Here is a 19,402-nt window from a genome sequence, read left to right as displayed (position 1 = left end):
CGGAACCAGTGTAAGGACTGACGGAACCAGTGTAAGGACTGACGGAACCAGTGTGGACTGACAGAACTAGTGTAAGGACTGACAAAACCAATGTAAGGACTGACTGAACCAGTGTGGACTGACAGAACCAGTGTAAGGACTGACATAACCAGTGTAAGGTCTGACAGAACCAATGTCAGGTCTGACAGAACCAATGTCAGGTCTGACAGAACCAATGTAAGGACTGACAGAACCAGTGTAAGGACTGACAGAACCAATGTAAGGTCTGACAGAACCAGTGTAAGGACTGACAGAACCAGTGTAAGGACTGACAGAACCAGTGTGGACTGAAAGAACCAATGTAAGGTCTGACAGAACCAGTGTATGGTCTGACAGAACCAGTGTAAGGACTGACAGAACCAGTGTAAGGACTGACAGAACCAGGGTAAGGACTGACATAACCAATGTCAGGTCTGACAGAACCAATGTCAGGTCTGACAGAACCAATGTAAGGACTGACAGAACCAGTGTAAGGACTGACAGAACCAATGTAAGGTCTGACAGAACCAGTGTAAGGACTGACAGAACCAGTGTAAGGACTGACAGAACCAGTGTGGACTGAAAGAACCAATGTAAGGTCTGACAGAACCAGTATATGGTCTGACAGAACCAGTGTATGGTCTGACAGAACCAGTGTAAGGACTGACAGAACCAGGGTAAGGACTGACATAACCAGTGTAAGGTCTGACAGAACCAATGTAAGGTCTGACATAACCAGTGTAAGGAATGACAGAACCAATGTAAGGTCTGACAGAACCAGTGTATGGTTTGACAGAACCAGTGTAAGGACTGACAGAACCAGTGTAAGGGCTGACAGAACCAGTGTAAGGGCTGACAGAACCAGGGTAAGGGCTGACAGAACCAGTGTAAGGTCTGACAGAACCAATGTAAGGAATGACAGAACCAATGTAAGGTCTGACAGAACCAGTGTATGGTCTGACAGAACCAGTGTAAGGAGTGACAGAACCAATGTAAGGTCTGACAGAACCAGGGTAAGGACTGACATAATCAGTGTAAGGTCTGACAGAACCAGTGTAAGGACTGACAGAACCAGTGTAAGGACTGACAGAACCAATGTAAGGTCTGACAGAACCAGTGTAAGGACTGACAGAACCAGTGTAAGGACTGACAGAACCAAGGTAAGGGCTGACAGAACCAGTGTAAGGACTGACAGAACCAAGGTAAGGGCTGACAGAACCAGTGTAAGGTCTGACAGAACCAGTGTAAGCACTGACAGAACCAGTGTAAGGGCTGACAGAACCAATGTAAGGACTGACAGAACCAATGTAAGGACTGACAGAGCAAAGTAGCAGTATACAGAACATTTTGCCTGCCCACCATATTTAGGGGTGAACATCTGGGTAGGAGGTTGTGACACGTGAAGCTCAGAGCACAGTGGCCTAGTGATGCTGTGGCAGTTCTCTGAACTATGGGAGTCATTCCGAGTTGATCGCTCGCTGCCGATTTTCGCAGCGCATCGATCAGGTAAAAAAATGGCAAAACTGCGCATGCGTACGGGCACAAAGAGCATTGCTGCTGTGCACTGGATCTAGCGAAGATTCCATTCGCACAGCCGATCGCAAGGAGATTGACAGGAAGAGGGCGCTTATGGGTGTCAACTGACCGTTTTCTGGGTGTTTGGAAAAACACAGGCATGGCCGGGCGTTTGCTGGGCGGGTATCTGACCTCATTACCGCGTCACTCGTCGCAGCAATCATCACACAGAATAAGTAACTACAGGGCTGGTCTTGCACAAAATGATTTTGCAGGCGCTCGGCTGCACAGGCGTTCGCACTCCTGAAAAGCGAAAATACACTCCCCCGTGGGCAGCAACTATGCGTTTGCACGGCTGTTAAAAGTAGCTAGCGAGCGATCAACTCGGAATGACCCCCCCATATGTCCCAGCAGGCGGCATCCAGCATGCTTGCAGCACACTGAGGTCCTGGTTACACTTTATATGGAAGCAGCTGTGCAATTCCGCCAATTCTGCAAATGCAGCAGAAAGCGCCTGTAGGAGATAGACGCCTCCTGCCTGCATCTGCGATATCTGAGTGCTGCATTTGTGGACACAGCCCCGGATCACCATGGTGACCCCTGGGCACAACCATTGGTCAGTCTGTGTAAGTTGAAGCTTACCCAGACCGGCTGTAGGATCCGAACAGCCGAGTCAAGGAAGCCTGTGTCCGAAGATGCCGACCCGGTTGATTCTATTTCGGAGTGGGAGAAGGGACCTTCTGACGTATCTAGGGGAGGAGACACGTCACCAGGGGGAGGAGCTACGGGCGAACAGGATACCCGAAAAGTACCCTCGCGGGCTCGCTTCGCTCACCACGCTTCGGCCTCGGTGGCTCGCTTCGCTCACCACCTGATTACTAAAGGTAATAGTTGGTGGCGTGGATAGTAGAGGAACTATCCCGCTGGCCTTGCTCCTCCCCCTTGGGTTGTGACTCCTCCCCCAGACGGAAAAGGTCCCTTAGCCCACTTGATTCTAGCATCTACCATGCCGACCCTGGTCACGACACGCCTTCAAAACGGCCCCCCCCCCCCCCCCCATTTTTAAGAAAGGTACCAGTTGCCATCTTTGCTCCACCCACAAACGCTGTGGTATGTCAGTCCTACTGCGGCTGAGGGAGGGCTGTGAGCAATATCGCACTATGAAGAGCCCCCTTTATGCTTTTTGGTATGTGCGCGCCTGATTTGCTGACAGTCATTATTATCAGTGCACACCTGCACCTTCCTGGCGCTTGCTGCAAAATATACCCCACCCCCAAGCCGGAGTATTTTGTGTTGCGTCCAACTATACAGAGCTTGCAGTTAGGGATGTGCACCTGAAATTTTTCGGGTTTTGTGTTTTGGTTTTGGGTTCGGTTCCGTGGCCGTGTTTTGGGTTCGAACGCGTTTTGGCAAAACCTCACCGATTTTTTTTTTGTCGGATTCGGGTGTGTTTTGGATTCGGGTGTTTTTTTCAAAAAACCCTAAAAAACAGTTTAAATCATAGAATTTGGGGGTCATTTTGATCCCATAGTATTATTAACCTCAATAACCATAATTTCCACTCATTTCCAGTCTATTCTGAACACCTCACACCTCACAATATTATTTTTAGTCCTAAAATTTGCACCGAGGTCGCTGTATGGCTAAGCTAGGAGTGGCACTGCAGTGTCACGCAGGATGGCCCTTTCAAAAACTACTCCCCAAACAGCACATGACGCAAAGAAGAAAAAAAAGAGGCGCAATGAGGTAGCTGTGTGAGTAAGCTAAGCGACCCTAGTGGCCGACACAAACACCTGGCCCATCTAGGAGTGGCACTGCAGTGTCACGCAGGATGGCCCTTCCAAAAACTACTCCCCAAACAGCACATGACACAAAGAAGAAAAAAAAGAGGCGCAATGAGGTAGCTGTGTGAGTAAGCTAAGCGACCCTAGTGGCCGACACAAACACCTGGCCCATCTAGGAGTGGCACTGCAGTGTCACGCAGGATGGCCCTTCCAAAAACTACTCCCCAAACAGCACATGACGCAAAGAAGAAAAAAAAGAGGCGCAATGAGGTAGCTGTGTGAGTAAGCTAAGCGACCCTAGTGGCCGACACAAACACCTGGCCCATCTAGGAGTGGCACTGCAGTGTCAGGCAGGATGGCCCTTCCAAAAACTACTCCCCAAACAGCACATGACGCAAAGAAGAAAAAAAAGAGGCGCAATGAGGTAGCTGTGTGAGTAAGCTAAGCGACCCTAGTGGCCGACACAAACACCTGGCCCATCTAGGAGTGGCATTGCAGTGTCACGCAGGATGGCCCTTCCAAAAACTACTCCCCAAACAGCACATGACGCAAAGAAGAAAAAAAGAGGCGCAATGAGGTAGCTATGTGAGTAAGCTAAGCGACCCTAGTGGCCGACACAAACACCTGGCCCATCTAGGAGTGGCACTGCAGTGTCACGCAGGATGGCCCTTCCAAAAAATACTCCCCAAACAGCACATGACGCAAAGAAGAAAAAAAGAAAAAAGAGGTGCAAGATGGAATTGTCCTTGGGCCCTCCCACCCACCCTTATGTTGTATAAACAGGACATGCACCCTTTAACCAACCCATCATTTCAGCGACAGGGTCTGCCACACGACTGTGACTGAAATGACTGGTTGGTTTGGGCCCCCACCAAAAAAGAAGCAATCAATCTCTCCTTGCACAAACTGGCTCTACAGAGGCAAGATGTCCACCTCATCATCATCGTCCGATTCATCACCCCTTTCACTGTGTACATCCCCCTCCTCACAGATTATTAATTCGTCCCCACTGGAATCCACCATCTCAGATCCCCGTGTACTTTCTGGAGGCAATTGCTGCTGGTGAATGTCTCCAAGGAGTAATTGATTAAAATTAATTTTAATGAACATCATCTTCTCCACATTTTCTGGAAGTAGCCTCGTACGCCGATTGCTGACAAGGTGAGCGGCGGCACTAAACACTCTTTCGGAGTACACACTGGAGGGAGGGCAACTTAGGTAGAATAAAGCCAGTTTGTGCAAGGGCCTCCAAATTGCCTCTTTTTCCTGCCAGTATACGTACGGACTGTCTGACGTGCCTACTTGGATGCGGTCACTCATATAATCCTCCACCATTCTTTCAATATGCAGTGACAGTAGACGACATGTCAGTAATCGTTGGCAGGTCCTTCAGTCCGGACCAGATGTCAGCATCAGCAGTCACTCCAGACTGCCCTGCATCACCGCCAGCGGGTGGGCTCGGAATTCGTAGCCTTTTCCTTGCACCCCCAGTTGCGGGAGAATGTGAAGGAGGAGATGTTGACAGGTCGCGTTCCGCTTGACTTGACAATTTTCTCACCAGCAGTTCTTTGAACCCCTGCAGACTTGTGTCTGCCGGAAAGAGAGATCCAACGTAGGTTTTAAATCTAGGATCGAGCACGGTGGCCAAAATGTAGTGCTCTGATTTCAACAGATTGACCACCCGTGAATCCTGGTTAAGCGAATGAAGGGCTCCATCCACAAGTCCCACATGCCTAGCGGAATCGCTCTGTTTTAGCTCCTCCTTCAATGCCTCCAGATTCTTCTGCAAAAGCCTGATGAGGGGAATGACCTGACTCAGGCTGGCAGTGTCTGAACTCACTTCACGTGTGGCAAGTTCAAAGGGCAGCAGAACCTTGCACAACGTTGAAATCATTCTCCACTGCGCTTGAGACATGTGCATTCCACCTCCTTTGCCTATATCGTGGGCAGATGTATAGGCTTGAATGGCCTTTTGCTGCTCCTCCATCCTCTGAAGCATATAGAGGGTTGAATTCCACCTCGTTACCACCTCTTGCTTCAGATGATGGCAGGGCAGGTTCAGGTTTTTTTGGTGGTGCTCCAGTCTTCTGTACGCGGTGCCTGCACGCCGAAAGTGGCCCGCAATTCTTCTGGCCACCGACAGCATCTCTTGCACGCCCCTGTCGTTTTTTAAATAATTCCGCACCACCAAATTCAAGGTATGTGCAAAACATGGGACGTGCTGGAATTTGCCCAGATGTAATGCGCGCACAATATTGCTGGCGTTGTCCGATGTCACAAATCCCCAGGAGAGTCCAATTGGGGTAAGCCATTCTGCGATGATCTTCCTCAGTTGCCGTAAGAGTTTTTCCTGCTTATGCGTATTCTGGAAAGCGGTGATACAAAACGTAGCCTGCCTAGGAACGAGTTGGCGTTTGCGAGATCCTGCTACTGGTGCCGCCGCTGCTGTTCTTGCAGCGGGAAGCAATACATCTACCCAGTGGGCTGTCACAGTCATGTAGTCCTGAGTCTGCCCTGCTCCACTTGTCCACATGTCCGTGGTTAAGTGGACATTGGGTACAACTGCATTTTTTAGGACACTGGTGAGTCTTTTTCTGACGTCCGTGTACATTCTCGGTATCGCCTGCCTAGAGAAGTGGAACCTAGATGGTATTTGGTAACAGGGGCACACTGCCTCAATAAATTGTCTAGTTCCCTGTGAACTAACGGCGGATACCGGACGCACGTCTAACACCAACATAGTTGTCAAGGCCTCAGTTATCCACTTTGCAGCAGGATGACTGCTGTGATATTTCATCTTCCTCGCAAAGGACTGTTGGACAGTCAATTGCTTACTGGAAGTAATACAAGTGGTCTTCCGACTTCCCCTCTGGGATGACGATCGACTCCCAGCAGCAACAACAGCAGCGCCAGCAGCAGTAGGCATTACACTCAAGGATGCATCGGAGGAATCCCAGGCAGGAGAGGACTCGTCAGACTTACCAGTGATATGGCCTGCAGGACTATTGGCTTTCCTGGGTAAGGAAGAAATTGACACTGAGGGAGTTGGTGGTGTGGTTTGCGCGAGCTTGGTTACAAGAGGAAGGGATTTACTGGTCAGTGGACTGCTTCCGCTGTCGCCCAAAGTTTTTGAACTTGTCACTGACTTATGATGAATGCGCTGCAGGTGACGTATAAGGGAGGATGTTCCGAGGTGGCTAAGTCCTTACCCCTACTTATTACAGCTTGACAAAGGCAACACACGGCTTGACACCTGTTGTCCGCATTTCTGTTGAAATACTTCCACACTGAAGAGATGATTTTTTTGGTATTTTCACCAGGCATGTCAATGGCCATATTCCTCCCACGGACAACAGGTGTCTCCCCGGGTGCCTGACTTAAACAAACCACCTCACCATCAGAATCCTCCTTGTCAATTTCCTCCCCAGCCCAAGCAACACCCATATCCTCATCCTGGTGTACTTCAACACTGACATCTTCAATTTCACTATCAGGAACTGGACTGCGGTGCTCCTTTCAACACTTGCAGGGGGCGTGCAAATGGTGGAAGGCGCAAGCTCTTCCCGTCCAGCGTTGGGAAGGTCAGGCATCGCAACCGACACAATTGGACTCTCCTTTGGGATTTGGGATTTCGAAGAACGCACAGTTCTTTGCTGTGCTTTTGCGCAAGTCTTTTCTTTTTTCTAGCGAGAGGATGAGTGCTTCCATCCTCATGTGAAGCTGAACCACTAGCCATGAACACAGGCCAGGGCCTCAGCCGTTCCTTGCCACTCCGTGTCGTAAATGGCATATTGGCAAGTTTACGCTTCTCCTCACACGCTTTTAATTTTGATTTTTAGGTCATTTTTTTACTGATCTTTTGTGTTTTGGATTTTACATGCTCTGTACTATGACATTGGGCATCGGCCTTGGCAGACGACGTTGATGGCATTTCATCGTCTCGGCCATGACTAGTGGCAGCAGCTTCAGCACGAGGTGGAAGTGGATCTTGATCTTTCCCTATTTTTTTAACCTCCACATTTTTGTTCTCCATATTTTGCGCACAACTAAAAGCCACCACAGGTATACAATGTAGATGGATGGATAGTATAGTATCACTTATACTTATGGACGACGAGTGACGACACAGAGGTAGGTACAGCCGTGGCCTACCGTACTGCTGCTTAGTGCTTATATATAAATATAATATACTGTATAACGGACCTGGTGGACAGTGTCAGCAGACTGCTAAACTAGTATGAAGAAAGAAAAAAAAACACCACAGGTATACAATGTAGATGGATGGATAGTATTACTTATACTTATGGACGACGAGTGACGAGTCGACACAGAGGTAGGTACAGCCATGGCCTACCGTACTGCTGCTTAGTGCTTATATATAAATATAATATACTGTATAACGGACATGGTGGACAGTGTCAGCAGACTGCTAAACTAGTATGCAGAAAGAAAAAAAAACACCACAGGTATACAATGTAGATGGATGGATAGTATTACTTATACTTATGGACGACGAGTGACGAGTCGACACAGAGGTAGGTACAGCCGTGGCCTACCGTACTGCTGCTTAGTGCTTATATATAAATATAATATACTGTATAACGGACCTGGTGGACAGTGTCAGCAGACTGCTAAACTAGTATGAAGAAAGAAAAAAAAACACCACAGGTATACAATGTAGATGGATGGATAGTATTACTTATACTTATGGACGACGAGTGACGAGTCGACACAGAGGTAGGTACAGCCGTGGCCTACTGTACTGCTGCTTAGTGCTTAATTATATATATAATATACTGTATAACGGACCTGGTGGACAGTGTCAGCAGACTGCTAAACTAGTATGAAGAAAGAAAAAAAAACACCACAGGTATAATGTAGATGGATGGATAGTATTACTTATACTTATGGACGACGAGTGACGAGTCGACACAGAGGTAGGTACAGCCGTGGCCTACCGTACTGCTGCTTAGTGCTTAATTATATATATAATATACTGTATAACGGACCTGGTGGACAGTGTCAGCAGACTGTTAAACTAGTATGAAGAAAGAAAAAAAAACACCACAGGTATAATGTAGATGGATGGATAGTATTACTTATACTTATGGACGACGAGTGACGAGTCGACACAGAGGTAGGTACAGCCGTGGCCTACCGTACTGCTGCTTAGTGCTTAATTATATATATAATATACTGTATAACGGACCTGGTGGACACTGTCTCCTTATATAGAATCCGAGTCTCGCGAAAATCCGACAGCGGGATGATGATGTTCGGGCGCGCTCGGGTTAACCGAGCAAGGCGGGAGGATCCGAGTCTGCTCGGACCCGTACAAAAAAGGGTGAAGTTCGGGCGGGTTCGGATTCCGAGGAACCGAACCCGCTCATCACTACTTGCAGTGGCATACAGTACTCACGTCATCGCTGAACTACACGAGAGTGCAATTTTACATCCCAGTTCCGCCTTGTAGTAAGTGCAATAGAAATTTATATGACTCTGCATTGCCAGTACCTGCAACCTGCAAGCACCCAATGCAAGATATGCTCTGCTAATGGGCATTTGTTCAGCTCCGTATAAGTCCCTGTGCGTGCAGTGTCTTGTATGAGATTCTGGAGATGTTTTCCTGTACCAGGTGTTGGATGTGGAGGACACAGGACAGGTATGAGCCATGGTGAAGGGTTTATACATCAAGCTGTGAAAATAATGAAAAAGTGGACAAGTGGAGGAGTTGCCCTTAGCAACGTAAGCTTCAATATGGTAGTAATCAAATATATTTCATAAAATCATAGCTAGAAGCTGATTAGTTGCTATGGGCAAAGTCTCCACTTGCCCACTCTTTAGAATGTTTTATAAATCTCCAGCATGGTGAGAGATGCAGATAGGTTATAGTTGTGTTTCCTCCCCATCACAGTGATACTGAAAACAGAGCTGGATTAAGTTGGGACTGCAGGGAGTGAGTACCCCCAGGTCCCCCCTCTCTCAGGAGGCCCCATACTGCTTGCCTTAATGTTTATCCCTGGACTCAGAATATTTTTTGTGGAGGGGGCGCAGCAAAATCTCTCAGGGGATCCCCCTGGCTGGTGCACACTGCTACACTGTATAGGCCATAGTGGGGGCAGGCCGGATGATGAGTGGGGGCCATGCAGAGAAGTGGGGGCAGACTTCCCCCTGTCTTAAAGGCCCCGGCACCCATGAAGGCTTAGGGGGACATTTACTAAGCAGTGATAAGAGCGGAGAAGTGAGCCAGTGGAGAAGTTGCCCCATCAACCAATCAGCAGCTCTGTACCATTTTATAGAATGCAAATTATAGATGTTACTTCAGTGCTTTTTGGTTTCCATGGGCTACTGCTCCACTGGCTCACTCCTCCGCTCTTATCACTGCTTAGTAAATGTCCCCCTAAATCTGGCCCTGACTGAAACTCAAAGCAGCTTCACAGTTTTTCAGGAGGAGTGGTAAAGAGCAGAAGACCTAGGACAGGCCTGGCCAACCTGTGGCTCTCCAGATGTTGTGAAACTACACATCCCAGCATGCCCTGCCACAGTTTTAGCCTTCCCTAATAGCAAAACTGTGGCAAAGCATGATGGGACTTGTAGTTTTACAGCAGCTGGAGAGCCACAGGTTGGCCAGGCCTGACCTAGGACCTAGCCTGTTATAATGGGGATTGTAGTACAAGGTCTATATAGACAGTATCCTACATGGAATGCCTACATGGACCATACTTAACAGCAACGTGTTACTGGACTGGATACTATAATTACACATTGCCAACAAATATGCTAACAAAAAAAAAAGTACCAATAAAAGCTGATGGGAATGGAGCTGATGTCCCCATAGTGATAAGCTCTCACATCATTTAGTATTTGGGGGGGTTGCGACTTGGTAGCAGTTAGCTTCCAGAAAACCCATAAAGCCAAAATGATCACTGCTTTATTATATTTTGTGGGTGTAACATTGGCATTGTGATAATGGCTCTATTATTGTTTGATCGCACGGCTATTGATTGGTTTCTGGAAATACTGAGGCAGCACGCAGAGTTGGAACAGAAACAACACAATAAAGAAAGACAAACCACTTCAGCTATTTGTATGAATAATGAATCCTGTGGTTTCTAAAATGTAAAGTGTGAGAATTAAGGAGACGCTATCTCCGGCCTGAAAGGGAGACACAATAACAAGGACTGGGCAAACAGCACATACATACAAGCAATCCATATAAATGGCAGATGCCTAGATACAACAGACAGCAGACATAATGTTATAGCTCACTGAATTCCCCATACAGTATAAACAGCTGATACCATGCGTTCAATCGCTGCTACACAGCTCTGTGATAACAAGATACCACAGATTTCAGTACGGAGGCGTCTTTCAACAGCAGTATATGGCGCACTGGATGTCGGCGGTCAGGTGACCGACCACGGAATCCTGACACCTAGCGGAATCCTTGTGCCTGAACCCCGACTGACAGCATTACGATGGTAAGTATTGGGGTGAGGGTATGGACCCAGGGGGAAGGGGGGTTAGGGTCAAGCACCACAGGGGGGTTAGCTGTAGCCGCCACCCCAGGCATGTTAGGGTTAGGGGGCAGGGGAGGGGGAAATTAATGACCCCGTCCCATGTGACTGCTGGCATCACAACCATCAGCATATCATATTAACACCATTTTATCCCTTTGGCAAAACCGGTCAGCAGCAACTGGCCAGGACTTACTAAAGGACAATTGCTGGCCTGACACAGTTTAATAACGTGTCACTCAACTGGCAGAGTTGAATTAATTGCTGCTCACTTGCAGGGCAGTGCTACACAGCAAACCCTGACCCTAATTGCAGCCTAACCCTGACCAAATCCTGACGCTAATTGCAGCCTAACCCTATCCAAACCCTGACCCTAATTTCAGCCTAACCCTAACCATATCCTGACTTAATTTCAGCCTAACCCGAACCAAACTCTGACCTTAATTGTAGCCTAACCCTAGCCAAATCCTGACTTAATTGCAGCCTAACCCTAACCAAATCCTGACTTAATTGCAGCCTAACCCTAACCAAATCATGACTTAATTGCAGCCTGACCCGAACCAAATCCTGACCCTAATTGGAGCCTAACCATAACCAAACTCTGACCCTAATTGCAGCCTAACCCGAACCAAACCCTGACCCTAATTGCAGCCTAACCCTAACCAAATCCTGACCCTAATTGGAGCCTAACCCTAACCAAATCCTAACTTAATTGCAGCCTAACCCTAACCAAATCCTGACTTAATTGCAGCCCAACCCTAACCAAATCCTGACTTAATTGCAGCCTGTCTTGTACCAAACTCTGACCCTAATTGGAGCCTAACCCGAACCAAATCCTGACCCTTATTGCAGCCTAACCCTAACCAAACCATTACCCTAATTGCAGCCTAGCCCTAACCAAATCCTGACCCTAATTTCAGCCTAACCCTAACCAAATCCTGACTTAATTGCAGCCTAACTCTAACCAAATCCTGACTTAATTGCAGCCTGTCTCGAACCAAACTCTGACCCTAACTGCAGCCTAACCAAACCCTGACCCTAATTGCAGCCTAACCCTAAACAAATCCTGACTAAGTTGCAGCCTAACCCGAACCAAACTCTGACCTTAATTGTAGCTTAACCCTAACCAAATACTGATTTAATTGCAGCCTAACACTAACCAAATCCTGACTTACTTGCAGCCTAACCCTAACCAAATCCTGACTTACTTGCAGCCTAACCCTAACCAAATCCTGACTTAATTGCAGCCTGACTCTAGTCAAACCCTGACCCTAATTGCAGCCTAACCCTAACCAAACCCTGACCCTAATTGCAGCCTAACCCTAACCAAATCCTGACCCTAATTGCAGCCTAACCCGAACCAAACCCTATCCTTACCCTAGAAGCATTCTCACTGTTAACATTGTGACTGCATATCAGTAAAAGCGAATGTACCGGTCACATAGTGTTGGGAACGTATAAAACAAAAAACATAGCTTAAACACACACATCAGGCATACAATACGGTTGAACACGGTAGGAAGCACCAATCAGGATCAGCAGTTTGTGAACAGCCCAAACAAAATCTATTCATTAGCGTCATCGTAGCCACACCCCCTGATGTACAATGCCGAGATAGCACAGTGGTGGGCATAACTACTATGGCCACCCGGTCCGCCCTCTTTACTCGCTATAATATCATCTCTCCAGGCACAGCGGGTGTGAGCCGCAGGAGCACATAAAGCTGCAATAACGCATATTCCTGTTACTGCTTTTCTGGGCGCATTCAGGAAGATTTCATCTGAGGGGAAGCATAGATAGCGTTGTGGTTAGCATTACTGCCTCACAGCTCTAGGGGCATGAGTTAAATTCCCGACTGAGGCACCGTGTGGAGTTTGTATGTTCTCCCCCAATGTTTGCATAGGTTTCCTCCAGGTGCTTTGGTAGACTAATTGGCTTCTGACAAAAAGAAAACCCTAGAGCACAGGTTCTCAAACTCTGTCCTCAGGACCCCACACAGTGCATGTTTTGCAGGTAACCCAGCAGGTGCACAGGTGTATTAATTACTCACTGACACATTTTAAAAGGTCCACAGGTGGAGCTAATTATTTCACTTGTGATTCTGTGAGGAGACCTGCAAAACATGCACTGTGTGGGGTCCTGAGGACCGAGTTTGAGAACCTGTGCCCTAGAGCAGGGGTTCTCAAACTCGGTCCTCAGGACCCCACACAGTGCATGTTTTGCAGGTAACCCAGCAAGTGCACAGGTGTATTAATTACTCACGGACACATTTTAAAAGGTCCACAGGTGGAGCAAATTATTTCACTTGTGATTCTGTGAGGAGACCTGCAAAACATGCACTGTGTGGGGTCCTGAGGACCGAGTTTGAGAACCTGTGCCCTAGAGTGTATGGTGCGGTATACAAGATCTACAGTAATTAGACAGACAGTGAATAGGTCGACATCATATTGTGAACATGCATTTAGTCGACACGGTCAAAAGGTCGACATGGAATTGGCCGACACAAAAAAGATTGACACAAGTTTTTTAACGTTTTTCTGTGTTATTTTCTATGTTTCATCACAATTAGTGCAAACGTATACACTCGCGGGCTCGCTTCAGTCGCCATGCCTCGGGCAAGACGCCTCACTCCGCTACCGCTGCGCTCGGCTACTATTCCCAATTGTAGTCCATGTGGATGGTAAAGCAAGCAAAAGTTTAGAAACATGTGAAACCCCCCCCAAAAAAAACTTGTCTCAACCATATGTGTATTGGCCATTTGAACCTATCGATCTTTTGACCTTTTACCTGTCGACCTTTTGATCCTACTGACCTCATGCATGTCGATCATACGATGTCGACCTACTATCTATATCTATATACTGTCTATCATTCGGATACCAGTGTGTATGTGTATACTGTATGTGATAGGGAATAAAGGGGGTCATTCCGAGCTGATTGCTCGCTAGCCATTTTAGCAGCCGTGCAAACGCATTGTCGCCACCCACGGGGGAGTGTATTTTCACTTTGCAGAAGTGTGAACGCCTGTGCAGCAGAGCGCCTGCAAACACATTTTGTGCAAAACAAGACCAGCCCTGTAGTTACTCTTCGTGTGCGTTGATTCTAACGACGGAGGGACGGCTTTTCACACCTGCCCAGCCACGCCTGCGTTTTCCCCGACACGCTTGCGTTTTTCTAAGCACTCCCTGAAAACGGTCGGTTGCCACCCAGAAACGCCCACTTCCTGTCAATCTTCCTGCATTGTGCCGTGCGACTGAAAGCTTTGCTAGAACCTGTGCAAAACCACGATGCTGTTTGTACCCGTACGTCGCACGTGCGCATTGCGGTGCATACACATGCGCAGATTTGCCGTATTTTTCACTGATCGCTGTGCTGCGAACAACGGCAGCTAGCAATCAACTCGGAATGACCCCCATAGACTGTAAGCTCCACTGTTACAGGGAAAGGTGTAAGCGGCTGAAGCATTGTGTAATATGTGTGCGCTGTATAAATGACTGTTAATAATAAAGAGATACATAAGCTGGTACAACACACTCTGCATCAGGCCCTATGGGGGAACCTCAGTGAGGAGAGGTTTGCGGCAAATTGAATCCAGAATTGCGGACAGTTATCAATTTTTTTGTGTGACCTGACGAGGGGAAAAGTTGGGGAAAGTCCTGAATGTAGACAAAAATGTCGGGATAGAATACAGAACACGTATTAAAGCCACGATGGACATCAGGGGCGCTGGAATGTTTTCAGGCTGGGGGCGTAGTAAAAATTACATTTTGGCGCTCCCTCACAAACCTCCCTCTCCCCCTCCCCCCAATGCGGGTGAGCACTTACCTCCGGGCGACTCCTCCTGTAAAATCAGTGTGTCCCATGTCCTCCTAGCCGGCTCTTCACAGATGTATTACTGGGAGGAGGCAGGGTGTCCCAGCAGGCTCAGCATGGCCACGCCTCCTCCCAGTAATGCATCAGTGAAGAGCCGGCTAGGAGGACATGAGGCATAGCAGGCTGCGGCAGCGCAGCCCCCCCCCTTCCCACCTTCCCCGTTCCAACGCCCATGATGGACATGTATGTAGAGTGTTGTATTGGTGGTGTGATTATGTGGGACGTGATGTAGTCAGCATGCCGGCGTTCCGGATCCTGGCGGTCTGGGTGCTGGCGCCGGAATCCCAACCACCGGGATTCTGAACATATGTATACCGGTTAGGGTTAGGCTGCGGGAGAGGGAGGGTTAGGTCTAGGCTGCGTGGAGGGAGGGTTTAGGTGTAGGCTGTAGAGGGAGGGTTAGGGTTATGTCGTGGGGGAGGGTTAGACTTAGGCTGCGAGGAGGGAGGGTTAGGCTGCGGGGAGGGATGGGTTAGGTTTAGGTTGCGAGGAGAAGGAGGGGTTAGGATGCGGGGACGGAGGGTTAGGTTTAGGCTGCGAGGAGGAGGGAGGGTTAGGTTTAGGCTGCGAGGAGGAGGGAGGGTTAGGTTTAGGCTGCGAGAAGGAGGGAGGGTTAGGTTTAGGCTGCGAGGAGGAGGGAGGGTTAGGTTTAGGCTGCGAGGAGGAGGGAGGGTTAGGTTTAGGCTGCGAGGAGGAGGGAGGGTTAGGTTTAGGCTGCGAGGAGGAGGGAGGGTTAGGTTTAGGCTGCGAGAAGGAGGGAGGGTTAGGTTTAGGCTGCGAGGAGGAGGGAGGGTTAGGTTTAGGCTGCGAGGAGGAGGGAGGGTTAGGTTTAGGCTGCGAGGAGGAGGGAGGGTTAGGTTTAGGCTGCGAGGAGAGGGGGGTTAGGTTGCGGGGAGGGAGGGTTAGGTTTAGGTTGCGAGGAGGAGGGAGGGTTAGGTTTAGGCTGCGAGGAGGAGGGAGGGTTAGGTTTAGGCTGCGAGGAGAGGGGGGTTAGGTTGCGGGGAGGGAGGGTTAGGTTTAGGTTGCGAGGAGGAGGGAGGGTTAGGTTTAGGCTGCGAGGAGGAGGGAGGGTTAGGTTTAGGCTGCGAGGAGAGGGGGGTTAGGTTGCGGGGAGGGAGGGTTAGGTTTAGGTTGCGAGGAGGAGGGAGGGTTAGGTTTAGGCTGCGAGGAGGAGGGAGGGTTAGGTTTAGGCTGCGAGGAGGAGGGAGGGTTAGGTTTAGGCTGCGAGGAGGAGGGAGGGTTAGGTTTAGGCTGCGAGGAGGAGGGAGGGTTAGGTTTAGGCTGCGAGGAGGAGGGAGGGTTAGGTTTAGGCTGCGAGGAGGAGGGAGGGTTAGGTTTAGGCTGCGAGGAGGAGGGAGGGTTAGGTTTAGGCTGCGAGGAGGAGGGAGGGTTAGGTTTAGGCTGCGAGAAGGAGGGAGGGTTAGGTTTAGGCTGCGAGGAGGAGGGAGGGTTAGGTTTAGGCTGCGAGGAGGAGGGAGGGTTAGGTTTAGGCTGCGAGGAGGAGGGAGGGTTAGGTTTAGGCTGCGAGGAGAGGGGGGTTAGGTTGCGGGGAGGGAGGGTTAGGTTTAGGTTGCGAGGAGGAGGGAGGGTTAGGTTTAGGCTGCGAGGAGGAGGGAGGGTTAGGTTTAGGCTGCGAGGAGAGGGGGGTTAGGTTGCGGGGAGGGAGGGTTAGGTTTAGGTTGCGAGGAGGAGGGAGGGTTAGGTTTAGGCTGCGAGGAGGAGGGAGGGTTAGGTTTAGGCTGCGAGGAGGAGGGAGGGTTAGGTTTAGGCTGCGAGGAGGAGGGAGGGTTAGGTTTAGGCTGCGAGGAGGAGGGAGGGTTAGGTTTAGGCTGCGAGGAGGAGGGAGGGTTAGGTTTAGGCTGCGAGGAGGAGGGAGGGTTAGGTTTAGGCTGCGAGGAGGAGGGAGGGTTAGGTTTAGGCTGCGAGGAGGAGGGAGGGTTAGGTTTAGGCTGCGAGGAGGAGGGAGGGTTAGGTTTAGGCTGCGAGGAGGAGGGAGGGTTAGGTTTAGGCTGCGAGGAGAGGGGGGTTAGGTTGCGGGGAGGGAGGGTTAGGTTTAGGCTGCGAGGAGGAGGGAGGGTTAGGTTTAGGCTGCGAGGAGGAGGGAGGGTTAGGTTTAGGCTGCGAGGAGGAGGGAGGGTTAGGTTTAGGCTGCGAGGAGGAGGGAGGGTTAGGTTTAGGCTGCGAGGAGAGGGGGGTTAGGTTGCGGGGAGGGAGGGTTAGGTTTAGGCTGCGAGGAGGAGGGAGGGTTAGGTTTAGGCTGCGAGAAGGAGGGAGGGTTAGGTTTAGGCTGCGAGGAGGAGGGAGGGTTAGGTTTAGGCTGCGAGGAGAGGGGGGTTAGGTTGCGGGGAGGGAGGGTTAGGTTTAGGTTGCGAGGAGGAGGGAGGGTTAGGTTTAGGCTGCGAGGAGGAGGGAGGGTTAGGTTTAGGCTGCGAGGAGGAGGGAGGGTTAGGTTTAGGCTGCGAGGAGGAGGGAGGGTTAGGTTTAGGCTGCGAGGAGGAGGGAGGGTTAGGTTTAGGCTGCGAGGAGAGGGGGGTTAGGTTGCGGGGAGGGAGGGTTAGGTTTAGGCTGCGAGGAGGAGGGAGGGTTAGGTTTAGGCTGCGAGAAGGAGGGAGGGTTAGGTTTAGGCTGCGAGGAGGAGGGAGGGTTAGGTTTAGGCTGCGAGGAGAGGGGGGTTAGGTTGCGGGGAGGGAGGGTTAGGTTTAGGTTGCGAGGAGGAGGGAGGGTTAGGTTTAGGCTGCGAGGAGGAGGGAGGGTTAGGTTTAGGCTGCGAGGAGGAGGGAGGGTTAGGTTTAGGCTGCGAGGAGGAGGGAGGGTTAGGTTTAGGCTGCGAGGAGGAGGGAGGGTTAGGTTTAGGCTGCGAGGAGAGGGGGGTTAGGTTGCGGGGAGGGAGGGTTAGGTTTAGGCTGCGAGGAGGAGGGAGGGTTAGGTTTAGGCTGCGAGGAGAGGGGGGTTAGGTTGCGGGGAGGGAGGGTTAGGTTTAGGTTGCGAGGAGGAGGGAGGGTTAGGTTTAGGCTGCGAGGAGGAGGGAGGGTTAGGTTTAGGCTGCGAGGAGGAGGGAGGGTTAGGTTTAGGCTGCGAGGAGGAGGGAGGGTTAGGTTTAGGCTGCGAGGAGGAGGGAGGGTTAGGTTTAGGCTGCGAGGAGGAGGGAGGGTTAGGTTTAGGCTGCGAGGAGGAGGGAGGGTTAGGTTTAGGCTGCGAGGAGGAGGGAGGGTTAGGTTTAGGCTGCGAGGAGGAGGGAGGGTTAGGTTTAGGCTGCGAGGAGGAGGGAGGGTTAGGTTTAGGCTGCGAGGAGGAGGGAGGGTTAGGTTTAGGCTGCGAGGAGAGGGGGGTTAGGTTGCGGGGAGGGAGGGTTAGGTTTAGGCTGCGAGGAGGAGGGAGGGTTAGGTTTAGGCTGCGAGGAGGAGGGAGGGTTAGGTTTAGGCTGCGAGGAGGAGGGAGGGTTAGGTTTAGGCTGCGAGGAGGAGGGAGGGTTAGGTTTAGGCTGCGAGGAGAGGGGGGTTAGGTTGCGGGGAGGGAGGGTTAGGTTTAGGCTGCGAGGAGGAGGGAGGGTTAGGTTTAGGCTGCGAGAAGGAGGGAGGGTTAGGTTTAGGCTGCGAGGAGGAGGGAGGGTTAGGTTTAGGCTGCGAGGAGAGGGGGGTTAGGTTGCGGGGAGGGAGGGTTAGGTTTAGGTTGCGAGGAGGAGGGAGGGTTAGGTTTAGGCTGCGAGGAGGAGGGAGGGTTAGGTTTAGGCTGCGAGGAGGAGGGAGGGTTAGGTTTAGGCTGCGAGGAGGAGGGAGGGTTAGGTTTAGGCTGCGAGGAGGAGGGAGGGTTAGGTTTAGGCTGCGAGGAGAGGGGGGTTAGGTTGCGGGGAGGGAGGGTTAGGTTTAGGCTGCGAGGAGGAGGGGGGGTTAGGTTTAGGCTGCAAGGAGAGGGGGAGTTAGACTGCGGGGAGGGAGGGTTAGGTTTAGGTTGTGAGGAGGAGGGAGGGTTAGGTTTAGGCTGCGAGAAGGAGGGAGGGTTAGGTTTAGGCTGCGAGGAGAGGGGGGTTAGGTTGCGGGGAGGGAGGGTTAGGTTTAGGCTGCGAGAAGGAGGGAGGGTTAGGTTTAGGCTGCGAGGAGGAGGGAGGGTTAGGTTTAGGCTGCGAGGAGAGGGGGGTTAGGTTGCGGGGAGGGAGGGTTAGGTTTAGGCTGCGAGGAGGAGGGAGGGTTAGGTTTAGGCTGCGAGGAGAGGGGGGTTAGGTTGCGGGGAGGGAGGGTTAGGTTTAGGCTGCGAGGAGGAGGGGGGGTTAGGTTTAGGCTGCAAGGAGAGGGGGAGTTAGACTGCGGGGAGGGAGGGCTAGGTTTAGGCTGCGAGGAGAGGGGGGTTAGGTTGCGGGAAGGGAGGGTTAGGTTTAGGCTGCTGGGAGGGGGATTAGGCTGCGGGAGGGAGGGTCAGAGTTAGGCTGCGGGAAGGGAGGGTTAGGTTTAGGCTTCGGGAGGGAGGGTCAGAGTTAGGCTGCGGGAAGGGAGGGTTAGGTTTAGGCTGTGGGGAGGGAGGGTTAGGTTTAGGCTGCGAGAAGTGGGGGTTAGGCTGCGGGGAGGGAGGGTTAGGGTTAGGCTGCGGGAAGGGAGGGTTAGGTCCAGGCTGCGAGGAGCAGAGGGTTAAACTGTGGGGAGGGAAGGTTAGGGGGAGGGTTAAGATTAGGGTTCCCTTAGTGCGGTTCCCCTGTCGGGATTA

At 50.8% G+C, this 19,402-nt stretch overlaps 1 protein-coding gene and 1 long non-coding RNA gene across 6 annotated transcripts in view; one reads left to right on the top strand and one right to left on the bottom strand.

Annotated features, from left to right (window-relative positions):
- MYO7A (myosin VIIA) overlaps window positions 1-19,402 on the bottom strand; it is a 310,031-nt gene that overhangs the window by 217,192 nt on the left and 73,437 nt on the right. The gene's annotated exons all lie outside the window — the stretch shown is intronic.
- The window catches only part of LOC134997472 (uncharacterized), a 59,320-nt gene that overhangs the window by 29,294 nt on the left and 10,624 nt on the right, over window positions 1-19,402 (top strand). The gene's annotated exons all lie outside the window — the stretch shown is intronic.

Source organism: Pseudophryne corroboree, chromosome 2, assembly GCF_028390025.1.
Source record: "Pseudophryne corroboree isolate aPseCor3 chromosome 2, aPseCor3.hap2, whole genome shotgun sequence".
NCBI lineage: Eukaryota > Metazoa > Chordata > Amphibia > Anura > Myobatrachidae > Pseudophryne > Pseudophryne corroboree.
Note: the sequence above shows the minus strand (reverse complement) of the source record. Positions and strands in the feature narration are given on the sequence as shown.